General features: G+C 42.0%; 1 protein-coding gene across 4 annotated transcripts in view; it reads left to right on the forward strand.

Annotated features, from left to right (window-relative positions):
• The window catches only part of TTC31 (tetratricopeptide repeat domain 31), a 322,666-nt gene that overhangs the window by 142,872 nt on the left and 161,920 nt on the right, over positions 1–17,874 (forward strand). The gene's annotated exons all lie outside the window — the stretch shown is intronic.

Genomic DNA, 17,874 nt, shown 5'->3' on the forward strand with positions numbered 1-17,874 from the left:
AGGTGTCAGGTATTGGAGAAATCGTCTTCAATTCAGCATCTTGAGTGCAGGTTTTTTGTATCAAGCATACTTCGTGTGATTTATAAGGCTGTGGGACTAACTCCCTGATAGGCTTCTGGAGTTGAAGTATCCTCTGTTGCTGGCCATCTGACAAACTGCAATGACCGCACAGCTCCAAAGTTAGGGATTCAGTGTGCTGAGATGTAATTTCCACTGCATCGTGGCAGCTGGATAGATGCGTGGCTCCTATTTGTAACATGCTCTCTGCACAGTCCTCCTGCACCCCGTCTGAACAATACCTGTCATGTTCCCAGGGATCGGCCGCATCCCCTGGGTCAAAGACAGCAGTACAGCCATGCAGGGGCACCACCTCAATGGCCCCTCTCCTGGAAGACGCGGGGGAATAGCTGGAAATCGGCATCTGCTCTTGTGTGACTCTCTTCCCAATATCTGGAATACTCACTATGCGCAAACACAGTGGCGGAGAACTAGTTAGCAAAGGGGCCTTTCGCCATATGTTGCCGGTAGACCCTAGGGTCTCTTCATTAATCACACATTTCGTTGAGCGACTATCGGTCTGTGGATCTCCAAAGTATAATGATTTAAACACCTCATCCATCTTCTCACAAAATTTGCGCTCAGTCATCCAAGAGCGCTTGTACATTATAATAAAGTTCCCCCATAGCTAGTAGGTGTAGAAATTACAGTGTATCCGTGCTGCTATGTAGTGGTAAAGGTTAGCACCCAAGCTGGTATCTGCGTACCTCTAACCCCAGAATCCTGGGGGGGTTTCGTGCGGCACCCTTCGCCTCACAGATCTCGCCTCACAGATCTCTATCCACGAGTCAATAATGGCCTAGCAAACAGCAAGCCTGTGTGGCGCACCTGGAGAACATAGGTCTGGGTGTCGATCCTCTGCTTCTGTACTTCTGGCTAAACATATAGATAGTTGTAGGATTCCAATATAAAAGTCATAGTAAGTGCAATCTCTTAATTTTATAGCCAAAAAGAACCCAATTAAGTACTAGTGTGCAGGAGCTTCATGTAAACACGTCCAGCCGCTCCAAGCATAGGCTCCGCCCCCGACTTTTTATTATTTTTTGCTGTTAATAAAGGTGTGATTATTTTTGCACTTCTCGTCTCAGTCTGATTCCTGGCACCCTGACAGCTTCTCTCATGTCTTCTGTAGTCTCTGATGCATTGTCTGCTTTCCCAATGTTGCAGGGAAAGCGTAAGAGGAAAAACTGACATTCAGCAAGCGAGGTTTCTGATGCAGTTGTTGCAATTTCCAATGCCCCCTCCCAGAAGCCTGAGGAGGAGGACACCTTAGGAGCATCTGAAGGTGACATTTCAGATTCTGACAGTGTAATTCCTCTTGCTGATACTGAAGTGTTATCCTTCAGATTTAAGCTAGAACACCTCCGCCTGTTACTCAAGGAGGTTTTAGCTACTTTGGACGACAGTGACACCACGGTCGTAGTCAATCCTAAGAAATCCAGTAAGCTAAACCAATATTTTGATGTACCTTCTTTGGTGGAGGTTTTCCCTGTCCCAGATCGAGCTACTGAGATCATTGCTAAGGAATGAGAGAGACCGGGTATCCCTTTTTCTCCATCTCCTATTTTTAAAAAGATGTTTCCCATAGTTGTCTCTATTAAGGAGTGTTGGCAAACAGTCCCCAAGGTGGAAGGGGCTGTTTCCACTCTGGCCAAGAGAGCTACTATTCCCATCCATAGAGGATAGTTGTGCCTTTAAGGATCCTATGGATAAAAAATTAGAGGGGTTACTCAAGAAGATGTACGTACACCAGGCGGTGTGCATTGCTACAGTCACGCAGCTTATTGGTTTGATGCCTTGTCTGATGCTATCAAGACAGACACTCCCCTTGATGAGATTCAGGATAGGATAACAGCTCTTAAGTTAGCTAATTCCTTTATTACTGATGCTTCCCTAGAGGCTATCAAACTAGGAGCAAAAATATCAGGTTTTGCTGTTCTAGCCCGCAGAGCCTTATGGTTAAAACCTTGGTCTGAGGATTTGTCATCCAATTCTAAACTGTTGGCAATACCTTATAAGGGAAAGTCCTGGTTTGGACTGGGATTAACAGAAATCATCTCTGATATTACGGGAGGGAAGGGTCGTCATCTCCCTCAAGATAAGAGAAACAAGCAAAAGGGACCTCAGAGTAATTTTCGTTCCTTTCATAATTTCAAGGGAAATTCTTCTGCTTCCTCCTCCAAGCAAGATCAGTTTAAACCTTCCTGGAGAGCCAATCAGTCTTGGAATAAGGGAAAACAATCCAAGAAGCCTGCTATTGAATCAGACAGCATGAAGGGCCTGCCCCTGATCTGGGACCGGATCTTGTTGGGAGCAGGCTTTCCTTCTTCATTCAGGCTTGGGTTCGAGATGTGCAGGATCCCTGGGCAGTGGACATAGTGTCCCAGGGATACAAGCTAGAGTTCAAAAGTTTTCCTCCCAGAGGCAGGTTTCTGCTTTCAAGATTATCTGTGGACCAGACAAAAAGAGAAGCGTTTTTACATAGTGTAAGAGATCTCTTCGACCTGGGAGTGATGGTTTCTGTTCCGATACAGAAACAGGGTCTGGGGTTTTATTCCAATCTGTTCGTAGTTCCCAAAAAAGAGGGAACTTTCAGTCCAATTTTAGATCTCAAGAGTTTAAACAAATTCCTCAGTGCTTCAAGATGGAAACTATTTGTTACGTTCTTCCTTTGGTCCAAGAGGGTCAATTTATGACAACAGTGGATTTAAAGGATGCGTACCTGCATATTCCCATTCACAGGGATTATCACAAGTTTCTAAGGTTTCCTTTCTAGACAAACACTTCCAATTTGTGGCCCTTCCTTTCGGCCTTGCCACAGCTCCCAGAATTTTCTCAAAGGTTCTGGGATCTCTTTTGGCGGTGCTCCGATTACGGGCATTGCACTAGCTCCCTATCTGGACAATTTTCTGGTTCAGGCACCATCCTTTCAGCAAGCAAGTTCCCACACGGAAATGTTGTTATCCTTCCTGCGAACTCACGGATGGAAGGTAAATTTGGAAAAGATCTCCCTAGTTCCCTAGTTCCAAATACAAGGGTAACTTTCTTGGGAACCGTAATAGCTTCCCTATCAATGAAGATCTTTCTGACAGAAGTGGCTCAGTGCATGGAGGTAATCAGGCTGATGGTGGCGGCAATGGACATCATCCTGTTTGCCCATTTCCACCTCAGACCTCTGCAGTTAAACATGCTCAGTCAGTGGAACGGAGATTATGCGGATTTGTCTCCACAAATTCTTTTGAAGCAGGAGACAAGGGATTCGCTTCAATGGTGGTTGTCTCAGGATCATCTCTCCCAGGGAACCTGCTTTTGCAGACCCTCCTGGGTGATTGTGACAACAGATGCCAGTCTTCTGGGATGGGGGGCAGTTTGGGATTCCCTAAAGGCTCAGGGAGTTTGGACTCAGAGTCTGTTCTTCCTATAAACATTCTGGAGCTGAGAGCGATCTTCAATGCTCTTCTAGCCTGGCCACAGTTAGCCTTAGCCCAGTTTATCAGGTTCTAGTCGGACAACATAACTTCAGTGGCTTACATCAATCAGGGAGGAACGCGGAGTTCCTTAGCGATGACGGAGGTAGCCAAGATAATTCGGTGGGCGGAGTCTCACTCTTGCTGTCTGTCGGCGATCCACATCCCAGGGATGGACAACTGGGAGGCGGACTTCCTGAGCAGGCAGACATTTCATCCGGCAGAGTGGGAACTCCATCCGGAAGTGTTCTCAAGCCTGATTCTTAAATAGGTTCAACCGGAGTTGGACCTTATGGCATCTCGACAGAATGCCAAGCTTCCGAGGTACGGATCAAGGTCCAGGGATCCTCAGACTGTACTGATAGACGCCCTGGCGGTACCTTGGACCTTCAGTCTAGCATACCTATTTCCTCGAGTCAAACAGGAAGAAGGCGTTGGTGATCTTCATTGCACCGGCCTGGCCTCGCAGGATTTGGTATGCAGATCTGGTGGACATGTCTTCTCTTCCACCCTGGAGACAGGCTCGTAAACCTGTAACTAGAAAGATTTGCTACAAGATATGGCGTAAATATCTTTATTGGTGTGAATCCAAGGGCTACTCATGGAGTAGAGTTAGGATTCCTAGAATTTTGTCTTAATTTAGTTCTTAAAGGGCCAGTAACTCCACCAAATAAGGTTATACAATAATGCACACAGTGCAGAATTATATAACATTAGCCTAGCGCCACGTTTCTAAAGCAGAGTATAGCAAAACATAATTTATGTAAGAACTTACCTGATAAATTCATTTCTTTCATATTAGCAAGAGTCCATGAGCTAGTGACGTATGGGATATACATTCCTACCAGGAGGGGCAAAGTTTCCCAAACCTTAAAATGCCTATAAATACACCCCTCACCACACCCACAATTCAGTTTAACGAATAGCCAAGAAGTGGGGTGATAAGAAAAAAGTGCGAAAGCATATAAAATAAGGAATTGGAATAATTGTGCTTTATACAAAAAAATCATAACCACCACAAAAAAGGGCGGGCCTCATGGACTCTTGCTAATATGAAAGAAATTAATTTATCAGGTAAGTTCTTACATAAATTATGTTTTCTTTCATGTAATTAGCAAGAGTCCATGAGCTAGTGACGTATGGGATAATGACTACCCAAGATGTGGATCTTTCCACGCAAGAGTCACTAGAGAGGGAGGGATAAAATAAAGACAGCCAATTCCTGCTGAAAATAATCCACACCCAAAATAAAGTTTAATGAAAAACAGAAGATTCAAACTGAAACCGCTGCCTGAAGTACTTTTCTACCAAAAACTGCTTCAGAAGAAGAAAATACATCAAAATGGTAGAATTTAGTAAAAGTATGCAAAGAGGACCAAGTTGCTGCTTTGCAAATCTGATCAACCGAAGCTTCATTCCTAAACGCCCAGGAAGTAGAAACTGACCTAGTAGAATGAGCTGTAATCCTTTGAGGCGGAGTTTTACCCGACTCAACATAGGCAAGATGAATTAAAGATTTCAACCAAGATGCCAAAGAAATGGCAGAAGCTTTCTGGCCTTTTCTAGAACCGGAAAAGATAACAAATAGACTAGAAGTCTTTCGGAAAGACTTAGTAGCTTCAACATAATATTTCAAAGCTCTAACAACATCCAAAGAATGCAACGATTTCTCCTTAGAATTCTTAGGATTAGGACATAATGAAGGAACCACAATTTCTCTACTAATGTTGTTGGAATTCACAACTTTAGGTAAAAATTCAAAAGAAGTTTGCAACACCGCCTTATCCTGATGAAAAATCAGAAAAGGAGACTCACAAGAAAGAGCAGATAATTCAGAGACTCTTCTGGCAGAAGAGATCGCCAAAAGGAACAAAACTTTCCAAGAAAGTAATTTAATGTCCAATGAATGCATAGGTTCAAACGGAGGAGCTTGAAGAGCCCCCAGAACCAAATTCAAACTCCAAGGAGGAGAAATTGACTTAATGACAGGTTTTATACGAACCAAAGCTTGTACAAAACAATGAATATCAGGAAGATTAGCAATCTTTCTGTGAAAAAGAACAGAAAGAGCAGAGATTTGTCCTTTCAAAGAACTTGCGGATAAACCTTTATCTAAACCATCCTGAAGAAACTGTAAAATTCTCGGAATTCTAAAAGAATGCCAAGAAAAATGATGAGAAAGACACCAAGAAATATGTCTTCCAGACTCTATAATATATCTCTCTGGATACAGATTTACGAGCCTGTAACATAGTATTAATCACGGAGTCAGAGAAACCTCTTTGACCAAGAATCAAGCGTTCAATCTCCATACCTTTAAATTTAAGGATTTGAGATCCTGATGGAAAAAAGGACCTTGCGACAGAAGGTCTGGTCTTAGCGGAAGAGTCAACGGATGGCAAGAGGCCATCCGGACAAGATCCGCATACCAAAACCTGTGAGGCCATGCCGGAGCTACCAGCAGAACAAACGAGCATTCCTTCAGAATCTTGGAGATTACTCTTGGAAGAAGAACTAGAGGCGGAAAGATATAGGCAGGATGATACTTCCAAGGAAGTGATAATGCATCCACTGCTTCCGCCTGAGGATCCCGGGATCTGGACAGATACCTGGGAAGTTTCTTGTTTAGATGAGACGCCATCAGATCTATTTCTGGAAGCTCCCACATTTGAACAATCTGAAGAAATACCTCTGGGTGAAGAGACCATTCGCCCGGATGCAGCGTTTGGCGACTGAGATAATCCTCTTCCCAATTGTCTATACCTGGGATATGAACTGCAGAGATTAGACAGGAGCTGGATTCCGCGAAAACCAGAATTCGAGATACTTCTTTCATAGCCAGAGGACTGTGAGTCCCTCCTTGATGATTGATGTATGCCACAGTTGTGACATTGTCTGTCTGAAAACAAATGAACGATTCTCTCTTCAGAAGAGGCCAAGACTGAAGAGCTCTGAAAATTGCACGGAGTTCCAAAATATTGATCGGTAATCTCACATCCTGAGATTCCCAAACTCCTTGTGCCGTCAGAGATCCCCACACAGCTCCCCAACCTGTGAGACTTGCATCTGTTGAAATTACAGTCCAGGTCGGAAGCACAAAAGAAGCCCCCTGAATTAAACGATGGTGATCTGTCCACCACGTTAGAGAGTGTCGTACAATCGGTGTTAAAGATATTAATTGAGATATCTTTGTGTAATCCCTGCACCATTGATTCAGCATACAGAGCTGAAGAGGTCGCATGTGAAAACGAGCAAAGGGGATCGCGTCCGATGCAGCAGTCATAAGACCTAGAATTTCCATGCATAAGGCTACCGAAGGGAATGATTGTGACTGAAGGTTTCGACAAGCTGAAATCAATTTTAGACGTCTCTTGTCTGTCAAAGACAGAGTCATGGACACTGAATCTATCTGGAAACCCAGAAAGGTTACCCTTGTCTGAGGAATCAATGAACTTTTTAGTGAATTGATCCTCCAACCATGATCTTGAAGAAACAACACAAGTCGATTCGTATGAGATTCTGCTAAATGTAAAGACTGAGCAAGTACCAAGATATCGTCCAAATAAGGAAATACCACAATACCCTGTTCTCTGATTACAGACAGAAGGGCACCGAGAACCTTTGAAAAAATTCTTGGAGCTGTAGCTAGGCCAAACGGCAGAGCCACAAACTGGTAATGCTTGTCCAGAAAAGAGAATCTCAGGAACTGATAATGATCTGGATGAATCGGAATATGCAGATATGCATCCTGTAAATCTATTGTGGACATATAATGCCCTTGCTGAACAAAAGGCAAGATAGTCCTTACAGTTACCATTTTGAACGTTAGTATCCTTACATAACGATTCAATATTTTTAGATCCAGAACTGGTCTGAAGGAATTCTCCTTCTTTGGTACAATGAAGAGATTTGAATAAAACCCCATCCCCTGTTCCAGAACTGGAACTGGCATAATTACTCCAGCCAACTCTAGATCTGAAACACAATTCAGAAATGCTTGAGCTTTCACTGGATTTACTGGGACACGGGAAAGAAAAAATCTCTTTGCAGGAGGTCTCATCTTGAAACCAATTCTGTACCCTTCTGAAACAATGTTCTGAATCCAAAGATTGTGAACAGAATTGATCCAAATTTCTTTGAAAAAACGTAACCTGCCCCCTACCAGCTGAGCTGGAATGAGGGCCGCACCTTCATGTGGACTTAGAAGCTGGCTTTGCTTTTCTAGAAGGCTTGGATTTATTCCAGACTGGAGATGGTTTCCAAACTGAAACTGCTCCTGAGGATGAAGGATCAGGCTTTTGTTCTTTGTTGAAACGAAAGGAACGAAAACGATTATTAGCCCTGTTTTTACCTTTAGATTTTTTATCCTGTGGTAAAAAAGTTCCTTTCCCACCAGTAACAGTTGAGATAATAGAATCCAACTGAGAACCAAATAATGTGTTACCCTGGAAAGAAATGGAAAGTAGAGTTGATTTAGAAGCCATATCAGCATTCCAAGTTTTAAGCCATAAAGCTCTTCTAGCTAAAATAGCTAGAGACATAAACCTGACATCAACTCTGATAATATCAAAAATGGCATCACAGATAAAATTATTAGCATGCTGAAGAAGAATAATAATATTATGAGAATCATGATCTGTTACTTGTTGCGCTAAAGTTTCCAACCAAAAAGTTGAAGCTGCAGCAACATCAGCCAATGATATAGCAGGTCTAAGAAGATTACCTGAACACAGATAAGCTTTTCTTAGAAAGGATTCAATTTTCCTATCTAAAGGATCCTTAAACGAAGTACCATCTGACGTAGGAATAGTAGTACGTTTAGCAAGGGTAGAAATAGCCCCATCAACTCTAGGGATTTTGTCCCAAAATTCTAATCTGTCAGACGGCACAGGATATAATTGCTTAAAACGTTTAGAAGGAGTAAATGAATTACCCAATTTATCCCATTCTCTGGAAATTACTTCAGAAATAGCACTAGGAACAGGAAAAACTTCTGGAATAACCACAGGAGATTTAAAGACCTTATCTAAACGTTTAGATTTAGTATCAAGAGGACCAGAATCCTCAATTTCTAAAGCAATTAGTACTTCTTTAAGTAAAGAACGAATAAATTCCATTTTAAATAAATATGAAGATTTATCAGCATCAATCTCTGAAACAGAATCCTCTGAACCAGAAGAGTCATCAGAATCGGAATGATGATGTTCATTTAAAAATTCAACTGTATAAAGAGAAGTTTTAAAAGATTTTTTATGTTTACTAGAAGGAGGAATAACAGACATAGCCTTCTTGATGGACTCAGAAACAAAATCTCTTATGTTATCAGGAACATTCTGAAAATTAGATGTTGATGGAACTGCAACAGGCAATGGTACTTTACTAAAGGAAATATTATCTGCATTAACAAGTTTGTCATGACAATTAATACAAACAGCTGGAGGAATAGCTACCAAAAGTTTACAGCAGATACACTTAGCTTTGGTAGTTCCAGCACCAGACAGCGATTTTCCTGAAGTATCTTCTGACTCAGATGCAACGTGAGACATCTTGCAATATGTAAGAGAAAAAACAACATATAAAGCAAAATTGATCAAATTCCTTAAATGACAGTTTCAGGAATGGGAAAAAATGCCAATGAACAAGCTTCTAGCAACCAGAAGCAAAGAAAAAATGAGACTTAAATAATGTGGAGACAAAAGCGACGCCCATATTTTTTAGCGCCAAATAAGACGCCCACATTATTTGGCGCCTAAATGCTTTTTGGCGCCAAAAATGACGCCACATCCGGAACGCCGACATTTTTGGCGCAAAAGAACGTCAAAATATGACGCAACTTCCGGCGACACGTATGACGCCGGAAACAGAAAAGATTTTTTGCGCCAAAAAAGTCCGCGCCAAGAATGACGCAATAAAATGAAGCATTTTCAGCCCCCGCGAGCCTAACCGCCCACAGGGAAAAAAGTCAAATTTTTAAGGTAAGAAAAAAAATGATTCAAGTGCATTATCCCAAATATGAAACTGACTGTCTGAAAATAAGGAATGTTGAACATCCTGAGTCAAGGCAAATAAATGTTTGAATACATATATTTAGAACTGTATAAACGAAGTGCCCAACCATAGCTTAGAGTGTCACAGAAAATAAGACTTACTTACCCCAGGACACTCATCTACATGTTTGTAGAAAGCCAAACCAGTACTGAAACGAAAATCAGCAGAGGTAATGGTATATATATATGAGTATATCGTCGATCTGAAAAGGGAGGTAAGAGATGAATCTCTACGACCGATAACAGAGAACCTATGAAATAGACCCCGTAGAAGAAGATCACTGCATTCAAAATAGGCAATACTCTCTTCACATCCCTCTGACATTCACTGCACGCTGAGAGGAAAACCGGGCTCCAATCTGCTGCGGAGCGCATATCAACGTAGAATCTAGCACAAACTTACTTCACCACCTCCATAGGAGGCAAAGTTTGTAAAACTGAATTGTGGGTGTGGTGAGGGGTGTATTTATAGGCATTTTAAGGTTTGGGAAACTTTGCCCCTCCTGGTAGGATTGTATATCCCATACGTCACTAGCTCATGGACTCTTGCTAATTACATGAAAGAAATATATTTACATACGAAAATCTATTTTTCAGAACACCGCTTCTGGCTCTACTGAGCGGGTCTGTTTTTTACCTAAGAGCATCAGGCACGCTGTCTAGTCACAGCACGCCCGATCACGCCATTAAACTGAATGTAGCTCGCTCCCCCAAATTAGAGTAACTTATACACTGCTGTATCTTCTGACGCTCCTGCGTCTTTAACACTGTATGGTTGCGGTGCTTTTCTACCTCGTCTGTCTGGCCGGCCGTTACTTCCGCGTTCCGTTACTTCCGCGTTCTGTTACGTGTTTGCGGATTGGCCAATAGGATGCTCTTACAGACGAAATGTTCCAAAAGCGTATATACTTCGTGTATACGGCAATGTTAATACTATGCGCAGAGTTTAGCCTGTTTTCCTTTTCTAGGTTCTTACTTTACAACACACCGTCACTCATCAACATGTTTCGCCTGACTCGCAGGCTTTATCAAGATGTATGAACAGTGTTTGTATTGCCTATATATACCCCTCCTCTGTGCTCCTATTGGTAGATCTTTCAATGTCCTTCTGCTTAAGGTGGTTTTCTTTCTTAAGGTGGTATTTTGGTGTCTCTTTCCATATGAACTCCTTCTATTGTGTATTTCTGTCACTTTCTTTTATCTTCTGAATTCCTTATAAAACTTGTAGGCAAGCATATATAAAACTTAAGTATGTGCTGGTTATTATTCTCATATGTGCTTATTCCACTTCACTGTTATTAAAATAGACTTTTATGAATCTTCCCTCACCAGATACAGATACCAGATAAGGTACTCTAATTTGGGGACATACTTTTCTTTTTTACCCTCCACCTGCACAGTAGGAGACAGGAGAACAATCCATAATATATATAATATCCATATAAACATAGAGTGTCACTTTCTTTAATACACATCTGAACTGTGCCCGCTGAGGCTTATTCTGACTCCTACCCAAACAGCTTGGGGGACGTGTGCATACTGACAGGCAAACGGCTTGTACTTTTTTGGCTCTGTATGCTTATATGTGTTATGTGCTTATTTTATGCCAGATTTTTTATGTAATATGACTTTACAGTGACCGGTCACTATAATAAGATTGTCTGTGTTAATAAGCTAGAGCTAATTTTATAATATATATATTTTAATAATAGTTTATTTGTTTTAAACATCTGAAGATATTCTCATATTATTCCATTGAATAAATAGATATTATTAACCTTTTTGGGTTTCAGGATAGCACTTTCTCATTACTAGTAGAGAATTGCCTGCCAGCATTAAACATATTCATGGATTTTTAGAGAGTTTCCAACACCTTTGTTTTTCCTTTGGGCTTTTAAGATTGTAGAGTCCCTATTTTTGGATACATCAATTTCATCTTAATCCTATATATACCTCATTGTGCCTTATTACATGCATATTTATTACAACACTATGCAGTAGATTTATCAAAAGCCACAATCCGTCAAATCTTATCAGTGGCGTCACTAGGGTTGGTGTCACCCGGTGCGGTAAGTTATGGTGTCACCCCCCCACCCCCCCGAAAGCAGACACACACAAACACAAAAACACAGGCACACACACATACAAACACTCAGACACACACTTAAAAACACACTCAGATGCACACACAAACACTCGGAAACACACACACACACACACACAAACACTTAGACATACACAAAAAAAACACTCAGGCACACACACAAAAACACTCAGGCACACACACAGAAACACTCAGGCACACACACACATACAAAATATGTAAACTACACTGCATTAATTATTAAGCTCATGCCTAGAGCTGCTCCCTGGCTCAGCAGAGCATCAAATGAAAGATAAACAGTGCACTCTAAAAATAAATTGCTGAAGAAAAGGTTTAGGCGCAAACCATGAAAATTCTGCTCTCTGACTCTGTTCCAAGTCTGTCAGTGCACAGCCCCGGGCCGCGTGCCTACCGCTTCTTATGGCCAATCACCTCTGCTCTCTGCCCACCCCCAGACCCCCGCCCGCCCTCCTACCTGTTCAGTGTGCACTTAGTGTACCGTAACCGTAATGGTCTGGGGGACATCATACGTGGCTCCTTCACTTTAGAGACAGTGTCAAACAGTCATGCGGTCAGGTGCCAGGCATCCCCCTCATGATTTCCCGTTTAGAGAGACAGCACAGCAGTGATTGACTCCACTGCTCCACACGTCACTGAGCAGTGAGCACAGATAGGCAGGCAGGTTTAGGCTAGCAGCGCAATTTCGCAAGCCCCACGGCACGCCCACAACATTCATAGTGAAATTGGGCAGGGGAGGAGCAAAGTACAAACAAGCAAAAGCAGACTGGAAAACTATTTGTGGAAATTGCAGCTCTGGCTCAAGGGGCAAAAAAAATTAAAGGGACACTGACCCCAAATTTTTTCTTTTGTAATTCAGAAAGAGCATGCAATTTTAAGCAACTTTCTAATTTACTCCTATTATCAATTTTTCTTCGTTCTCTTGCTATCATTATTTGAAAAAGAAGGCATCTAAGCTTTTTTTTGGTTTCAGTACTCTGGACAGCACTTTTTTATTGGTGGATGAATTTATCCACCAATCAGCAAGGACAACCCAGGTTGTTCACAAAAATGGGCCGTCATCTAAACTTACATTCTTGCATTTCAAATAAAGATACCAAGAGAATGTAGAAAATGTGATAATAGGAGTAAATTAGAAAGTTGCTTAAAATTTCATGCTCAATCTGAATCACGAAAGAAAATTTTTGGGTACAGTGTCCCTTTAAGTGTGTCTACATTTTCCCCAGTCCCACTAATGTTCACAAATGTTGGCCCCTCTCATAAAAAATATATGCATTTCTACATTGTATTTCTTTGAATTTCAATAAAATTAAAAAAAAAAAAAAAAAAAAATTATTATTTTTGGTGGTGTCACCCCCTGGAGGGTGTCACCCGGGTGCGGCCCGCACCCCCCTAGTGACGCCACTGAATCTTATATCTACGTGTCATGTTTTGTTGTCAAACCTCACTCCTTTTTCACCCGGTGCCCGAGGCAGTTCAGGAAGCTGATCATACTGTCCACGAGATCACAACACTGCTCTTATAGCTATACTACAGAATCAGTGCAGCCACCAATCTCATGAGTACATTGTTTTAGCCAATTGGCGCATCTCGTAGAAACAAAGCAACTTTGAAACACAGACGTCGGTTACGGCATACCCTTTTCCCCTCAAATAAATAAACTTTATTAACAAGTGTCCGCAATACTTGAAAACGATGGGTTAATGATAATGCGCATACAAACAGTGTAGTTTATTTTTGCTATCTGGAAAACTAGGTCTTGTCTTCCTGGTGGTCGCAGTATAATGAAAATGTTATGCGAGTCGTCGTTGTTTGCTTCAGCCGTCAGGCTATAAGTTAGAATAGTTTTACGGTTCTTACTAGCACTGCCATTTTTTTAATACAGTTTTTTAGGATTTACCATCATAACAAATAAAGGGGACTTAATAAAATACTTTATTCTGAAAGCCCATTTATTTATTAGCAGCGTTTGCTGAGCTGCTAAAGGCAGCCCACGAAAAAACGCTGTTTGACTGAGAGGTGACGTTTCTACCTCTTAGCCAATAGCCGTGCGGGAAAGACAGCTTGGCACAGGGTTTTGCTGCGCCAAGCTGTATGTTTCCTGCACGGCTATTGGCTAAGAGGTGGAAACGTCACCTCTCAGCCAAATAGCGTTCTGCCGTGGGCTGCCTTTAGCAGCGCAGCGAATGCTGCTAACAAACGGGCTTTCAGAATGAAGTATTTTTTACTTCATGAATGAAAGTCCCCTTTATTTGTTACGATGGTAAATCCTAGCGTTTCGCAAACATTAGGATTTACCATCATAAATCATAATTTAAAAAAAAATCATCATTTATGTAAAAAATACATATTACACAATGTCGTGGACTAGCTTGATAGGCCCAACAGCTGTTTTGTTGTAGTGGAGACAGTTGCAGTTTGCTTCAGCTCATTACATTTGGTGGCACCTTAGCTCCCTCCACAGACTTTTTATTTTATGCCTATGCAAAGTTTGAATAAACTTCGCTGCATCGAAGGATCCAGCACTCTGTATCTTTCCTTGCCTCTGCTGTCGGTCTGGAGGCAGGGTCATGTGACGTTTCGTGAATCGACTCGGCTCTTCACTGCATCGATGCAGCATCGTTGAAGGCTGCATCGAGGTGGCGATTATTTTCAAAACCCCTAGTGCCTGCCTTAAAGCTCTATCTCCAGGCTACCAAGGATTTTAGGCATTCTTCTTCCTTGTTTGTGGTGCACGCCGGTAGGCGCAAGGGTCAAAAAGTCACTGCAACTACTCCTTTCGGCTGAGTGTCATCCGTTTGGCTTATGAGGAGGCTGGACAGCAGCCTCCTGAGAGGATTACGGCTTACTCTACCTGTGCTGTGTCTTCTTCTTTGGCTTTAAAGAAGAAAGCATCCATGGAACTAATCTGTAAGGCGGCTACTTGGTCCTCTTTACATACTTTTACTAAATTTTACAAGTTTGATGTTTTTGCCTCAGCTGAGGCTTCTTTTTGGAGTAAAGTGCTTCAAGCAGTGGTGCCTTCAGTTTTTAGCTCTGCCTGTTTTTAGTTCTCCCTCCCTGTCCATTCTGTGTCCTCTCAGGGTTTGGTATTGGATTCACAACCATAATGAATGGAATCGTGGACTCTCGATGCCATTGGAAAGAAAAAAAAATTATGCTTACGTGATAAATTATTTTCTTTCCTGGCATGGGGAGTCTATGACCCGCCGCTATTTAATTTAAGGCAGCATTTTTTTCCTAATCTTCTGGCATCTATATACCCCTGGTGTCTCTCCTACTTCCTTTTAATGACACGATGAGTCCACGGATCATCTTAATTACTAATGGGATATTCACCTCCTGGTCAGCAGGAGGCAGCAACGAGCACCACAGCAAAAGCTGTTAAATAGCTCCTCTCCTCACTCCCACCCCAGTCATTCTCTTTGCCTACGTTAAGAGCAAGGAGGTGGTAAATTAGGTGTTAGAAAATATTCTTCAATCAAGAGTTTATTATTTTTTAAGTAGTGCAAGATTGTGCTGCTTTGTCCTAGGGTGTAGCCGTAGTCCATATCAGTCTCTTCAGTAGAGCTTTTGGTGGCTTTAGATCAATAGGAACTGGTGGGACATAATTCTCACCATGCCTCCCATATAGTGTTGCTGCCCTATCCTTGAAAACCTGAGGGACTTTAACTCAGGACTTTCCTTTATTTCAGGTCCATCGGAGGGAGAGGACCTCTGAAAACCTAAAAACTGCCTTGCTGTCGGGCAGCAGATGAGGTAATAGCTAGCTTGCTTTGTGGGGAACCATAAATACTCTGAAAAATGGAGGGCACTTTATTGAAAGGATCATTTATCTGACCTCATCAGTTTTTATCTTTAAGACTCCCCGGGAGCACAGGGGACTCCCTAGGCAGTATATATGCAGGCGCTGGGCTGGTTATTTGAAGGGTGGCGGTTCCACACTTTTAACTTAATTAGCCGACCGGGAGCCTTGCTGCTAGTCATGCCCACAATGGGAGGTACGCAAGGAAGTGGAAAGTGATTGCGCGCCATTTGCAGTCACTCCGCTCCGTTGTAGGGTAGTCTACGCATCTGTATTTTTAGCTACGTACTAAAGGAACGAGGAGTTCACCGCAGATTAACAGAACTGCGTGTTCTCTCCTGATTCTGTCTGCGCGACCGAGTACCGGTTTGTGGGGACATTTTGCTCCTGCTAAGAGGAGGTGGGCACCTCAGCAAGGTATTGCTGAAGTGTGGATGTGTTTAAAAGTTCATATTAACACTTTAAGCTTATTATATTAAACGGAATAAAAAAGTTTCACTTTATTATTTAAAGAGACAGTAACTTTTTTTGCTGATGTTACATTTTAATAAAAAAAATATTTTCAATTTAATTTTTGGAACAAGGGGCCCTGCAAGGTGTCATTTGCTCCCTATGTTTTGAGGCCAATGTGGAACCACCAATCCCTTTCTGTTCCTCATGTATTGTGAGGACTTTAAGCTATAGGAAGAGACTTTTTTTTGAGCCAACATTTTCTAAAGATGCTGTTCAGGAATCTAATGAAAATGTTCAATATAGGCCGCAAAATTTACCGCGCTCATATGCAGTGCCCTGCGTTTCTTCTCTAGCTCCTACTGGAGTTACTTTAAGAGACATCGCTTCCCTCATGTCTACGGCAGTTTCAGATGCGTTGTCTGCTTTTCCATTATTGCAGGGAAAGCGTAAGAGGAAAATCAGACATTCAGTAAACGAGGTTTCTGACACAGTTATTGCTATTTCAGATGTCTCCTCACAGAAACCTAAGGAGGAGGATAATGTAGTAGCATCTGAAGGTGAAATTTCAGATTCTGACAGTGTAATGCCTCTCGCTGATACTGAGGTTGTATCCTTCAGGTTTAAGCTAGAAAACCTCCGAGTATTACTGAAGGAGGTTTTAGCTACATTAGACGACAACGACTCCACGGTCGTTATTAATCCTAAAAAATCCAGTAAACTGAACAAATATTTTGAGGTACCGTCCTCGATAGACTTTTTCCGGTAGAGACCGAGCTTCTGAGATCATTGCTAAGGAGTGGGAGAAACCGGGTATCCCTATTTCTCCATCTCCTATATTTTAAAAGATGTTTCCCATAGCCGATTTAATTAAGGAGGCTTGGCAAACAGTTCCCAAGGTAGAAGGAGCTGTTTCTTCCTTAGCTAAGAGAACTACTATTTCTATAGAGGATAGTTGTGCTTTCAAAGATCCTATGGACAAAAAGTTATAGGGTTTACTCAAAAAGATATATGTACACCAGGGCTTACAATGGCAGCTAGCTGTGTGCATTGCTACCGTCACAAGTGCAGCGGCATATTGATTTGACATGTTGTCTGATGCTATCAGGACTGAATCTTCCCTGGATGAAATCCAGGATAGGATAAAGGCTCTTAAGATGGCTAATTCCTTTATTACGGATGCTTCCCTTCAAGTTATTAAACTGGGAGCAAAGATTTGTAGGTTTCTCTGTTCTAGCTCGCAGAGCCTTATGGTTAGAGCCTTGGTCTGCGGATGTTTCCTCTAAGTCGAAGCTCTTAGCGATTCCTTACAAGGGAAAGACCTTGTTTGGACCTGGCTTGACGGAAATAATCTCTGACATTACTGGAGGTAAGGGTCATCTTCTCAGGATAAGAGGAATAAACAAAAGGGACAACAGAGTAATTTTTTATTCCTCTCGAATTTTCAAGGATGGAACGGAAATTATGGGAAAACAATCCTAGAAGCCTGCTGTTGAATCAAAGACAGCATGAAGGGCATGCCCCCGATCCGGGACCGGATCTTGTAGGGGGCAGACTTTCCTTCTCCGCTCAGGCTTGGGTTCGAGATGTTCAAGTTCCCTGGGCAGTAGAAGTAGTGTCTCAGGGATACAAACTAGAGTTCAAAACTTTTCCTCCCAGAGGCAGGGTTCTGCTAAAATTATCTGTAGATCAGACAAAGAGAGAAGGTGTTCTTACATTGTGTAAGAGACCTCTCCGATCTGGGAGTGATAGTTCCTGTTCCGATTCAGTAACAGGGTCAGGGTTCTTATTCAAATCTGTTTGTGGTGCCCAAGAAGGAGGGAACCTTCAGATCTCAAGAGTCTAAACAAATTCCTCAGAGTACTGTCCTTCAAGATGGAAACTATTTGTTCCATTCTTCCTTTGATCCAATTTATGACAGTGGAT

Source organism: Bombina bombina, chromosome 2, assembly GCF_027579735.1.
Source record: "Bombina bombina isolate aBomBom1 chromosome 2, aBomBom1.pri, whole genome shotgun sequence".
NCBI classification, from domain to species: domain Eukaryota; kingdom Metazoa; phylum Chordata; class Amphibia; order Anura; family Bombinatoridae; genus Bombina; species Bombina bombina.